Source organism: Polypterus senegalus, chromosome 9 (assembly GCF_016835505.1).
Source record: "Polypterus senegalus isolate Bchr_013 chromosome 9, ASM1683550v1, whole genome shotgun sequence".
NCBI lineage: Eukaryota > Metazoa > Chordata > Cladistia > Polypteriformes > Polypteridae > Polypterus > Polypterus senegalus.
Window position 1 is genome coordinate 75,132,798 of NC_053162.1, and position 13,658 is coordinate 75,146,455.

General features: G+C 37.0%; 1 protein-coding gene across 1 annotated transcript in view; it reads left to right on the top strand.

Moving 5' to 3' along the window:
- Nucleotides 1-200: 200 nt before the first annotated feature.
- The window catches only part of atxn1l (ataxin 1-like), a 33,148-nt gene continuing 19,690 nt past the window's right edge, over nucleotides 201-13,658 (top strand). The window contains exon 1 of the mRNA XM_039763305.1: nucleotides 201-393. The gene's annotated coding sequence lies outside the window, so the exon portion shown is untranslated. The remainder of the gene's footprint in view (nucleotides 394-13,658) is intronic.

Genomic DNA, 13,658 nt, shown 5'->3' on the forward strand with positions numbered 1-13,658 from the left:
ATTGTTGTAGTTTAAATCAAGGTATCGCTTCGTTGTGTACCCCCGTCCGTAATTTTTGAAACACTCAGCTTCCGTATTTCCTTCCGTACACTTTGGACACTAACAAAATAAACAGTAGCAAGATGGCAGCTCGTACTAGGTGACACCGCTCTAGCTCTCTTGTGCACTCTATTACCAAAAGCTAGGTGAGGTCATCCAGGAAGTGTCCAGAGTGACGTCAGTGAGCAGCGCCGATGGGGCTTGCTTGCAAGGCTGCCGTAAAATGGCCATAATTTTCCAGGACTGAGTTTCCCAATTATCTTAATTTTATGCATATATTACAGACTGGATATCTCTGTAGAATTGTACGAATACAAATAACCACAAGCGACACCAGCAGAATGAGATGGGGAGGTAAGAGAGTAACGGATTATACATTTCTGTACTAAAGGTGGGGGAGGGGAGATGGTGAGCTGCCACTTCTTTGCTCGGCCTTCGTAACAAGCACAGATTGGAAAAAAAAAAGTTTATTCGAAACACGCCATTAGCAAATTTGAGATTGGTTAGGCTTAATGATGTTCTTAATTAGATCAAAAACACCCCTTGAAACGTGTCGTCCCGAAAGCCCATTTAATTTTGAAATTGTCATTAACAGATGGGTTTAATTCTAACAGACTTTTTTGAGTGTTTAATTAAATAAACTGCTGAGTGGTTAAGAGAAATCTGGTTTGTATAGTTGTTACACGCTTAAAGTGACGAGTGCGTGAGTGTCCGTGCGTGGCCCTCCCTGATATTTCGTAAAATGTTGTTTATCTTGTGCTAAAACATGAACAGGTATTACGCGTGTGTTTAAATTACGAGTTTGATTCTGATTTCATTTGGAAGCGCCACCCCCTTTCTTGTGGAGTTTTTTTTTTTTTTAACATTTTTGTTAGTTACTCTTTTGCTTTGATTTGAAGTTCTAATCCTTCCTTGTGAACATTACAGAACCGCGTTATATGCAATATTTATTAATCGTCCTTGATATTGTGTAAAAGTATGTGTCTTTGTAATGTGATGATGCAGTCTGGTTGGCAGGTTCACGATCATATACAGTAGATGGTGCGTTATTAATACTATTCAGTCACGTGTGTTTTATGTAGCGCCTTTCATAGCGAGCACTATCAAGAAGAATGTGTTGGGCGTTCACACTGCAGTACCTGTCTTCAGTTGTGGTCATCTCTTCATCCGGAATGTGTGATAAAGCCAGATTATCAATCATTATATTTTACAACTTTTGTATACAATGCCTTAAAAGTTTTTACCCCACTCCATTTTTCTAAGGTTGTTTTCTCAGAATTTGAATTTGCAATAGATTATATAGGGTGGCGCAGTGGTAGCGCTGCTGCCTCACAGTTAGGAGACCCGGGTTCGCTTCCTGGATCCTCCCTACGTGGAGTTTGCATGTTCTCCCCGTGTTTGGGTTGGTTTCCTCCCACAGTCCAAAGACATGTCGGTTAGATGGATTGGCGATTCTAAATTGGCCCTAGTATTGCTTGGTGTGTTTGTGTGTGTCCTGCGGTGGGTTGGCACCCTGCCCAGGATTGGTTCCTGCCTTGTGCCCTGTGTTGGCTGGGATTGGCTCCAGCAGACCCCCGTGACCCTGTATTCGGATTCAGCGGGTTGGAAAATGGATGGATGGATGGATGGATAGATTATATACCGATTTTTTGCCTCCATTCTGTACATACCTTTGAGCACATCAAATTGCAATCCTGAAAAAAGAAATAAAAAAAGTAGAAATTAAAAAAAACTCCTTTGTATTTTCAAGTCTGATTAGCAAACTGAACGTTAATTCACACAACTTGTTAGTGGACTCCCGCTCTAGGGGAATATTAGGTTACTGGGCTGTTTGAAAAGAATTGAGAGAGAAAGGCATTTGTCTCCAGAGATGGTCTGTCAGTATGGTGAAAACAGTTCAAGGAAAGCACTCAAATGAAGATGCAAGAACATTCTAAACAAGTCAGAGATTTGATTACATTACTTGGAGTTCAGCAAAATTCAATGTAAAAATGTAGAAGAAACAAAACTAGTGCCACATTGTCTACATCTGAGTGATCTCTCAAAACTTTGAAGAAATTAAACTACTTACAGGCAATCTATGATGCTTCTTAAGCTACAAAAGTTGGTGGCTGTATTTAAAGGTGTTGTTTTCATAGATCAGCAATCTTCAAGACATACTATACTTTAATGAAAGAGTGGCAAGGAAGAAGGCATGTCTTAATAAAGTTTATATCCGTGCCCACAAAATACTTGCAAAACATTGTTTAAGGTACAGCAGATATATGGCAGAAAGTATTATTGTCTGGTGAGACTAAAGTGAGGTGTGAGGTGGTATGTAGACAACTCAGAAACTGCACATCAGCCTTGTCAAACCTTGCACAGTGTAGAGTACGGCAATATTAAGATCATAAAGTACACCTCCAATTCCAAAAAAGTTGAGACACTGTGTAAAATGTAAATAAAAACAGAATGTAATGACTTGCAAATCTCATAAGCCCATATTTTATTCACAGTAGAACACAGGATACTTAACAAATATTTAAACTGAGAAAATATACCATTTTAAGAAAGCAATAAGGTCGTTTTGAATTTGCTGGTTAGAAAATCAAATTATCTTTATATTGGTATCGTGTCTTTTATAGGAAACATTATCCTATAACATTTTACATCAAATTATTATAATCCATAAAATCGTATACAATGTATGTTATGTTTGTATTCATGTTACTGCTGCCAGTCAAAGAAGGTCATTCGGCTGTTTTATTTGATTTACTTCTTCCATAAGACACTTTTTCTGTTTAAGTAACATAAATTGGTGAAATAGTTAATTTTCCACCAGAAATGTGTCTTATTTTCTGCTCAAAGATATGTGATTTAGTTTTCTGGCTTCATGTGGGCTAGTGCATAATACTATAAGCAGCAAAATTCATATTGAGTTATTCATAAAGTTTTACTGTTGACATAAAAATTAAAAATCCAGCAAGAGTTGCATTTGGGGATGAGAGAAGACTTAGGGTGTCAAAGTCAGATCCAGGAGAGCCAGAGTAGTTGCAGGTTTTCGCTTCAACCATTATCTTTTTTTTTTATTTTCTTTTTATTAATTTTATTACAATCCATACAAAGCAATCAAGTTTTTACAAAAAGAAAAATTAAGTTAAGAACAGATCGATCCCCACTCCTGAGAGAGAGAGAGCAAGCCAAACGGCGTGAAATTGAAGGCTTGTAAACATACCTAAATTAATCAATTCTCTGTACTTTATGAACTTATTTTAAAATATTACTAATTAGATCCTGCCATGTTTTAAAAAAGTCTGTACAGATCCTCTAACTGAGTATTTGATTTTTTCCAATTTCAAATAGTATAACACAACAGTTTCCCACTGACTTAAAAGAGGAGAGTTTGGGTTCTTCCAGTTTATCAGAATGAGTCGGCGTGCCAAGAGTGTAGTGAATGCAATCACAGTTTGTTTGTCTTTCTCCACTTTAAGCCCCTCTGGAAGAACCCCAAACACAGCTGTTAATGGGTTAGGAGGGATTGTGAGTCCAAGGCTGTCTGAGAGGTAATTAAAAATTTTTGTCCAGAATAATGTTAATTTGGTGCAAGCCCAGAACATGTGACCCAGTGAGGCTGGGACTTGGTTGCAGCGTTCGCAGGTTGGATCATGCCCTGGAAACATTTTGGAGAGTTTTAGTCGAGACAGATGTGCTCGATATATAATTTTGAGTTGTATAATTGTATGCGTTGCACATATGGAGCTCGAGTGAATTCTCTGCATTGCTACTTTCCACTCCTTTTCTGATATATTAATTGAGAGATCTTTTCAACCATTATCTTAATCAGTAATCAGTTACTGCTGCTAATCGAATGGATATCTTTTGCCTTAATTTCAGCTGGCTTACACTCATTCCTTAACCGGCCTCTTAACAGTGATGACATACAAAGTGAGCCAACAGATAACCAGCTAAATCAGGGATCTCATGCTCACTTCCTCGTGGGCTACTATTTACTTAATGAGAAGCAAATTCTTACTGTTAATAAAGTGTGTTATTTAACTAAATGGCCACTTAGTACCCTTATTCTGTCACATCAGACGTTTCCAAAGCTGGTGATTTTCTGTTTTCTGAAAGCACTACCAAAAGTGTTTTGAGGCCTAAAAAAATGTCACTGTTTCAAAACCCATGTGAATAAAAATTCAGGTATTATAAGCATGTTTTAATGGCAGCTGGTTGCTAATTAAGAAAGTATCTGGAATGAAAACCTGCAGTCATCTTGTCCCTCCAGGATCTGAGTTTCACACCCCTTGCATAGAGTTGACCAGTTTGTTTTAACCTGATATTGAAATTGTTTTCTGTTTATTAAAGTGACTTGGCAGATAACCTGTAAAGAAGAGTGTGTTCCTCATCATGTTGTCTAGATCCTCTATTTGATTTGCTACCCTGTCAGATATGTATTACACATCGGAATGTTTAGTAAGGTGAAAGTGGCTGCATCCCAAAATGTAATTTTACAGTTTTATGATTTGCCTGTATTCAGGTTTCATTTCTTTTTTTCTGCATCATTCATTGCTTTAGTAACTGCTTTATAAGATCACATAATTGTCTATCTATTTGAAGTTCATTTTTAAAAGTAAAGAACATGCCTGCTTGCTAACGGGTATTTTCAGCTGGCAGTGAAACAGCAGATTAAAGTTATAGAAACAAGTGGTCATTGCACAAATTTTCGTCAAAATGTTTTTGTTTTAATCACAGATTTATGGCAGGATTACATGTTCATCTGTAGTTGTTTTGAATTAATTCCATACTGATGGACTTTTGCCATTTACAGTACATGTGTTTTAAAAAGAATGATGTTACTGAGAGTTAAAGAATTATCCTTGATCCACAGGATGCTGCAATGGAGATAACCTTTGGGCACTGGCATTAGTTTTAGCAATCTGTGGTTTCATGCCTTTAGAAAAATGTAAACATTGTGGAAGCAGCCTGGACAATCAGAGTAAAAACAATAAATTAAAATAAATCAGTACATTTCAATCACACATGAGGTTTTTTAGTTTTATATACAGTACACAATCAGAACAACAGAAAAGCAGAAAAACTTGTTTTTCTCCACCTGAATCTTTAACCATTGTTTTATTTTCATAAAGCTTTTACATAAGTGTTGTCGAAAACAGTCATTTCATTCTTGTGCATGACTCTGATTTCTTTATTAGCAACTAAAAAAAGGTCTAATTAAACATCATACTGCAGTATTTTCTGTATCGTTTTCAAGGTATCACTGCATTTGGAACATTTTGATTCTAACTGAATGTGCATTTTTAAACTATTTTGTGGCAATGTGGATTATGAAAGGTGCCATATGAAGCTGATTGGTGTGTCTTTTAGAAGAGGGCTATAATAGGGTAGAGAGAGGTTAGGAGCACACGCTGATACAGCGCATTGCTGCACCCACCACATGACAAACCAACTCAGGAACCCCAGATTAGGACCCGAGTGCAGCCATGCAATGGGTGACACCTCAGCACAACACTAGTTCAGATGGAATGGAACGGTGTGAGGTTTTTTATGGTGGCTGGAGTGCCAGTTCTTCCACCAACCTCCAGGTTTTTCCCTGCACGTTGGAGGACCTACATGCAGGGCTGAATGCAGATTAACCTTATACCCAGGACGGGTAGCTGTGTGGTTATTTCACACACTTAGAAAGGTTTCCATTCACACGCGATTAAGTCAGTCGCTGCCTGAGTTACAGTATCCCAGTACGAGAGAGAGCAGGTAAGCTGTTTTCCTAGTTCTGCTAACCAAAGCATCCTCTCTCAACACATCTGCACTAAATAAAGAAGAGTAAGAAAATATTTCCATATACATCTCTTGGATATCTACAATGAAAAATGGACTTCAAGGACATTATAGAATTAAAATCGCCATGAGTGAAAGAGCACTTTCAGCTGATTACAGGGCAAATACAGATCAGCACTGGATAGTTGGGAATGTGTGTGGGTAAGTCAGTGTTTCAACAACAACAACAACATTTATTTATATAGCACATTTTCATACAAAAAGTAGCTCAAAGTGCTTTACATAATGAAGAACAGAAAAATAAAAGACACAGTAAGAAAATAAAATAAGTCAACATTAATTAACATAGAATAAGAGTAAGGTCCAATGGCCAGGGTGGACAGAAAAAACAAAAAAAACTCCAGACGGCTGGAGAAAAAAATAAAATCTGTAGGGATTCCAGACCATTAGACTGCCCAGTCCCCTCTGCCTACAAATTGGTGTTGTGTTTAAACATACAGTGTCACTCATTACTATTTTGCATATTTTTCTTTCAAGTTTGAAAAATATGATAACAAAGATTTTATCTAACCTGGAATATTTATTTTATATTAATTACTGGTGACTTTTGTTTTCTGAGGAAGTAAGTAAATTTTGATCTGCTAACATAATGATTGTGCAAGATACCATTGAATTTTGGTGGCTGGGAAATGAAGGGTAATGATGACAAGTATGTCTGTGTCTCTGGGTGTGAAGTGGTAAAGGTTTATTTAGCCAGCAAAGCAGCATTTGTGAAATTCATCTTCTTGCAACAAGATGCTGTGAACAATTGGGAAGCCAGTTTTGACAGGTTAGAACATTCTTTTTATGCTTCACATACTTTTTGATGTTTCACAAAAAAAAAAAATAAAATAAAATTTTATTAGCTTAGTTTTCAAGTTTTATCTTTTATGTACATATGAAATTTATTTCGTTGAGAATTTTTTTTTATTTGATTAAATTTTAAATTTGTCACATCGCCATTTCAGAATCTGCTATGGGTGGATAGTGGTTTGCTAGGAGATCCTGCCTAGTGGCTAGGAATTCCTCTCCAACTCGCATCTTAAAGGATCTTTAAAAATGACAGTGCAATGCAGGAGAGCTCCTTTGTCAAAGATATGTATTTGATCAGGTGTTGTTAGATAGTCTTGTCTTTTATAATCTGGTTTTGACTCATAACTCATTTGTCTCAATTTAGTATTCATCATAGTGTTTTGGCTTTCGTAAGGAAATGAAATAATAGAATTTTACTGATCGAATACTTGCCTGACTACAGTTACAAATAAATTCTCCGATTTTAAAAACATCTCACAACCCTTAGAAAAGGCTTCCTTCTGTTTTGGATTCTATTTTCAGTCTTTGGGAAGGACTTTTTTGTTTTTGACGTTATTCCCGAAAGAAACACACATCTTCTTATTAGCTGATTTAAATATTATAACAGTTGCTCTTAAATACTCATTGCTAGAAAATTACCCAGAGCACTTGGTATTGGCAAAGATGGGTGATATCCATGCTGCAGAGTTGACAGGCAGCTTTGTGTTCTTAAAACTGACATAAAATACGCCAGGAATGACCATATAACTAATAGTGTGATCTTAATATTAATGAGAAAAGTAGTGTCTGCTTCTTCTTCACTATGTGTTTCCATTCAGGTCTAAAGTCAGTCATTAGTCAGTCGGTCATTCTCCAGCCTACTATATCCTAACACAGGGTCACGGGGGTCTGCTGGAGCCAATCCCAGCCAGCACAGGGTGCAAGGCAGGAACAAACCCCAGGCAGGGCGCCAGCCCACCGTAGGGTACACACACACAACCTGCTATATCCTAACACGCACACACACCCACACACCAAGTACACACTAGGGACAATTTAGGATCACCAATGCACCTAACCTGCCTGTCTTTGGACTGTGGGAGGAAACCAGAGCACCTGGAGGAAACCCATGCAGGGAGGACCCAGGAAGCGAACCCAGGTCTCCTAACTGTGAGGCAGCAGCGCTACCACTGCGCCACCGTGCCACCCCATTTCAGGTCTAAAGTGCTTTTATTTATTTAAATCGTATAGAGTAAAAACTAGTATGGAGGAATATTTAGGATAAAACAAATCAATACAAAAATAAATGAAAGTACTGTGAAATCTAACAATAAATAAATAAATAATAACATGAAAGTGGGTATAGATAAATAAATGTGTATTGAAATATATTTTTGTTGCTTATTTCTTTATTTACAGCGCATCTGGAAAGTATTCACAGCGCATCACTTTTTCCACATTTTGTTATGTTACAGCCTTATTCCAAAATGGATTAAATTCATTTTTTTCCTCAGAATTCTACACACAACACCCCATAATGACAACGTGAAAAAATTTACTTGAGGTTTTTGCAAATTTATTAAAAATAAAAAAACTGAGAAATCACATGTACATACAGTAAGTATTCACAGCCTTTGCTCAATACTATGTCGATGCACCTTTGGCAGCAATTACATCCTCAAGTCTTTTTGAATATGATGCCACAAGCTTGGCGCACCTATCCTCGGCCAGTTTCGCCCATTCCTCTTTGCAGCACCTCTCAAGCTCCATCAGGTTGGATGGGAAGCTTTGGTGCACAGCCATTTTAAGATCTCTCCAGAGATGTTCAATCGGATTCAAGTCTGGGCCATTCAAGGACATTCACAGAGTTGTCCTGAAGCCACTCCTTTGATATCTTGGCTGTGTGCTTAGGGTCGTTGTCCTGCTGAAAGATGAACCGTCGCCCCAGCCGAGGTCAAGAGTGCTCTGGAGCAGGTTTTCATCCAGGATGTCTCTGTACATTGCTGCAGTCATCTTTCCTTTTATCCTGACTAGTCTTCCAGTTCCTGCCGCTGAAAAACATCCCCACAGCATGATGCTGCCACCTAATGCTTCACTGTAGGGATGGTGCCTGGTTTCCTCCAAATGTGATGCCTGGTATTCACACCAAAGAGTTCAATCTTTGTCTCATCAGACCAGCAAATTTTCTTTCTCATGGTCTGAGAGTCCTTCAGGTGCCTTTTGGCAAACTCCAGGCGGGCTGCCATGTGCCTTTTATTAAGGAGTGGCTTCCGTCTGGCCACTCTACCATACAGGCCTGATTGGTGGATTGCTGCAGAGATGGTTGTCCTTCTGGAAGGTTCTCCTCTCTCCACAGAGGACCTCTGGAGCTCTGACAGAGTGACCATCGGGTTCTTGGTCACCTTCCTGACTAAGGCCCTCCCCCCAATCTCTCAGTTTAGATGGCCGGCCAGCTCTAGGAAGAGACCTGGTGGTTTCGAACTTCTTCCACTTACGGATGATGGAGGCCACTGTGCTCATTGGGACCTTCAAAGCAACAGAACCTTCCCAGTAACCTTCCCCAGATTTGTGCCTCGAGACAATCCTGTCTCGGAGGTCTACAGATAATTCCTTTGACTTCATGCTTGGTTTGTGCTCTGACATGAACTGTCAACTGTGGGACCTTATATAGACAGGTGTGTGCCTTTCCAAATCATGTCCAATCAACTGAATTTACCACAGGTGGACTCCAATTAAGCCACAGAAACATCTCAAGGATGATCAGGGGAAACAGGATGCACCTGAGCTCACTTTTGAGCTTCATGGCAAAGGCTGTGAATACTTATTTACATGTGATTTCTCATTTTTTTTATTTTTAATAAATGTGCAAAAACCTCAAGTAAACTTTTTTCACATTGTCATTATGTGGTGTTGTGTGTAGAATTCTGAGGAAAAAAATGAATTTAATCCATTTTGGAATAAGGCTGTAACAAAATGTGGAAAAAGAGATGCGCTGTGAATACTTTCTGGATGCGCCGTACTATAGTCTTAAAATTATTTCCTCATTTACTTATTTCTGTGACACTCCCACATTTTCAGAAGACATTTTAAATGCATACTGCTCATGATGAATTCACAGTCTCTGAATTCTGAAAAACATTTTTGCACCCCTTTCTAGCATGCACAGTAACAATATTGAGCATGTGCAAGAGCCACAGGATTCCCAAGTCAAGCAAAGCACATACAGTTCACCAGTCAAAAAACATTACTGGCTGGAACCTGCCCTCTTAACAAAGTTTCTAGTTGTTTGTTTTACCACTTAATGATTTCTGCATTGTTACTACAGACATGGTATGCAATATTGCTGTATTTACAGATCTGTTTTTACACATCACTTCCACGATCAGTCTTTTTACTTAATTTTTAATAGTTAGCTAGTATTGTCATTAGTACAAAGGATAACCTTCTGTTAAATGCCCAACTAAGAACAGATTTTTAAATACTTCTCCAGAATCCTAAAAGTAACCACCTTCTGCTGATGTCTGTTCTGTTTCACTCTTGAACCTGAGATCCCACACTAACTGCTGTCTTATGCTATCAGTGTTAAACATACAGTACATTAAAGCAGGCAAGACTGGTTTCCTTTTTTGTTAGAGACAATGGAAAATATTTCTGATTTTTCTTTTATTACTACAGCAGCTTTGAAATCACCATTTAAAAAGACCTTTTCAGTGTTCGCAAGGCTTGTTTAGCTACCTCAGCCAATACACGATTTCACATGCAGTCTCCTTATCCGGTCTCTGAAACACTCCTTAATTACTGTCTAAGATTTCCGTGCTTTGCTTTAAAATTTTGCCCTGTACTCTTTATTAACATAGTAGTTTCATGATAAACACTCAAAATCATTTTTATATGATTTTTGTAAGTTGATGTGAATAGAACATTTGATAAATAAATATTATACATTATTTTTTATATAAATAATGTGGAGGAGCTCACTGTTACTGTCACTGTACTTACATTATGACATTTAGTACATTTCACTTATGAAACACACACATACTCGCAGTGCCTTGACATGAAATAGAGATGAACAGTCACACTGCATCGTCTGAACTCTAGGAGCAAAAAAGGAGGATAGCTGAGGGAAAAAAGCAATGACTTAATGGTACATTTAATGTATTTGAGCAATCACAACTTTTGCAATTTCTGATGCGTATTTCAGGCAGTGTTAAGTGTCACAAGGTCTACTTTCTGCTTGAACATATACAGTGATTGTTGTAAATTTTGTGTGAGTGTGAGTTATATGGACCTAATGCTTTGCTGTGACAAAAAAGTAAAAATATGAATAATAGTATAAACATAAAAAAATGTATAGTACAGACACACAGCCTGCATTTAAATATAGTTGAATGTATGCTTATTTTTAACATGAACATCTGAACCTTAGTTTTTGAGTAATTTTACAGCCCTAATGTGGAGGGTGAGTAGATCTTCAGCACTGACTGTACTGCCTGTAATATAAGTGATTAAAGAAGTTTTTCTAAACAAAAATTGCCCCTCATGAAACTGAGTAAACAGAAGGGCCTATAAAACATGGGCCAGTAAGTAGTTATTTTTGTATTTACATTTTTTAATGATAAGCAGCACGCTTACACAATGGGAGCACTGCTACCTCGCTGTAAAAAGACCAGGATTTGTGTCCCAGTGCCTCCCTGCACAAGGGTTTGCATGTTCTCAACATGTCTTCATGGGTTTCCTTCCACAGTCCGAAAAATATACAAGTTAGGTGAATTTGCAATCATAAATTGGCTTGTTCACCCTGCAGTGGACAGGCGCCTTGTCCAGGTTTGTTCTTGCCTTGCCCCCTATGCTGACTGGGATAAACTTCAGCCCCCCTGTGACCCTTGTCTGCATTAAGCGGGTTAGAAAATGACATGACCTTTTTTAGGTGATTATTTACATTGCATTGTTTTTTTATTAATAGTTGGTTAGTTAGAGAGTAACATTAATTATTACATGGCAAAGTTTTAACAAGTTATGTATGTTAAAATTTTATTTACTGTATGTTGGGCTTTGTACATGTTTTGTTTGATTTTTAATTTTTTCTTGAAGGAATCACTTATACAAAAATTATATGTTTTATCTTACTTAACCCACGTAGCTTGTATTGTTGGCTAAAAAAATTTTAGTTACATTTTCATTGCAGAATGGAGAGAAAAAAGTTTATAATATAATTGAAGCCAGTTGTGACCAGTTGGTTTACAATGCCAAACAATATGAAAAATATCCATTAAAAAATCAAATTTTACTTGTGTTGCATAATAAACATGTTAGTTATTCAGTTGTTAAATATATATACATCTGGAATTAGTCATTGAATTTAGTCATGGAAACCTAAAGCCTCATGGTAATGGCTTTTTGAATTGAAGACCGGCCTATCTCCTGATTTGTTAGTCCGTAGTCCTGGCTTCAATTCAAAAAGTCATATAAAAACATAATTTTTAGGTAGAGTGTTCCTTTAAATAATGTTGTCTTTCTTCCAGTAGGCTAATTGAGTGTTTATTAGAGCATTTTGAGCAGGTACTTTTAAAACCTTGTCTTAAATGAAGTGCACTGATACACATAACTGATTTAAAATTTAGTAATTGTTAAAAAGAAAAAATATTGGATTGGTATTGTAAGATAGTCAACATTTTAATATCAGTATTGGTATTGGCAAAGAAAAAGTGGTATAGTAGCCTTTCCAAAATCATTTCTACTGTTGTCATCATAACGTACCTCATCAGTAATGAACAGTGAGCTAGTTTCAGAGGCACACTAGGTTGAAGCCAAGTCACACCCTCATCCTTGCTTCACTAACTACGTGGTATGTTAAGGATAATTTGCATTTTTTTCTCCACATTTTCACTTTTTACTTTGATTAGGCTCTATCTTGAACTAAAGCTGTACATTCATGAGAACTCTTCTTGTTCATCTTATGCTTTACTGCTAAATGTAATGTCATCTTGCTAGTTTTAGTTTGCCTTGTGCAATGAAGCCTGTGTATTCCTCCCGTAAATGTTTTCAACACACTGCAAGTTTACTTTCACTTCTGCTCTCTGTGGATAATTTGAGATCTCTTTGGCAGTAATTTTTAAGGTTTTTTTCTTTTCAGTTCTGATAATACCTCGGATATGTCCATTTGTTTTCTGTGAATAACCTGTTCCCTGGTAATTGCTTACTTCTTTTCAGTTTCTTTTTTTTTTATGATGTGTCCTTTTGCTGTGGGTATAATAGGCCTTTTGTTTTTCATCTTCAGAACTGCATGCTTCTGTGACATGAAGTAGTTCTTTCATCTTCATCTTGCATTATGCCTTCTGATTCAAGTAGCAGTCTCAAAAAGAAAACTTTAACCAGTCCTAGACAATAATAATATGTTGATGTTTAATCCAGCCTGAATTATAATTGGCTATTACTGATTTGTTTAGAAACATACATTTGTTTTAAATTATGGACATTTAGTATGTTTAAAGATGTATGCAAACGTTCAACTGGAAATGAAACATAAAAAATGTTTATGCAAAAAATGTTACATGGTTTATTTTAGAATTTTTGTTCAATCTGAAAAGATCTTTGATCGTATTCATTGTTGACACTTTTTTTTCTGATACTATCACAGTCCTTGTGGTGTTTGCAGATTTTTTCAGTGTCTGTTTGGGTTTTGATTTCTGTAAAAATTTGTCTGCTAAATTAAGTGGCACATCTAAGCAGACCTTATATGTAATTAGGAATGCTGCAATCAATCGGCTACTGATGTAAATCAAATCATTTTCACTAAAAAAGACTTGAGCAGTGATTGGTAAATTGGTTGATCATAAAATGTGAACTTTTCAGCCTCTGCTTTTCTAAGCTTTACAGTCACTTAGTTGCTGTGCTCTTTTATGCCAGGTATTACAGTATTATCTTTTTTTTGGTAGAAGACTTCCTGCAGTGTAAACAAAGAGCAGTCAAGGCTTGTTTTATCAGAGACCTTAGTCTTTATGTTAAAGAAA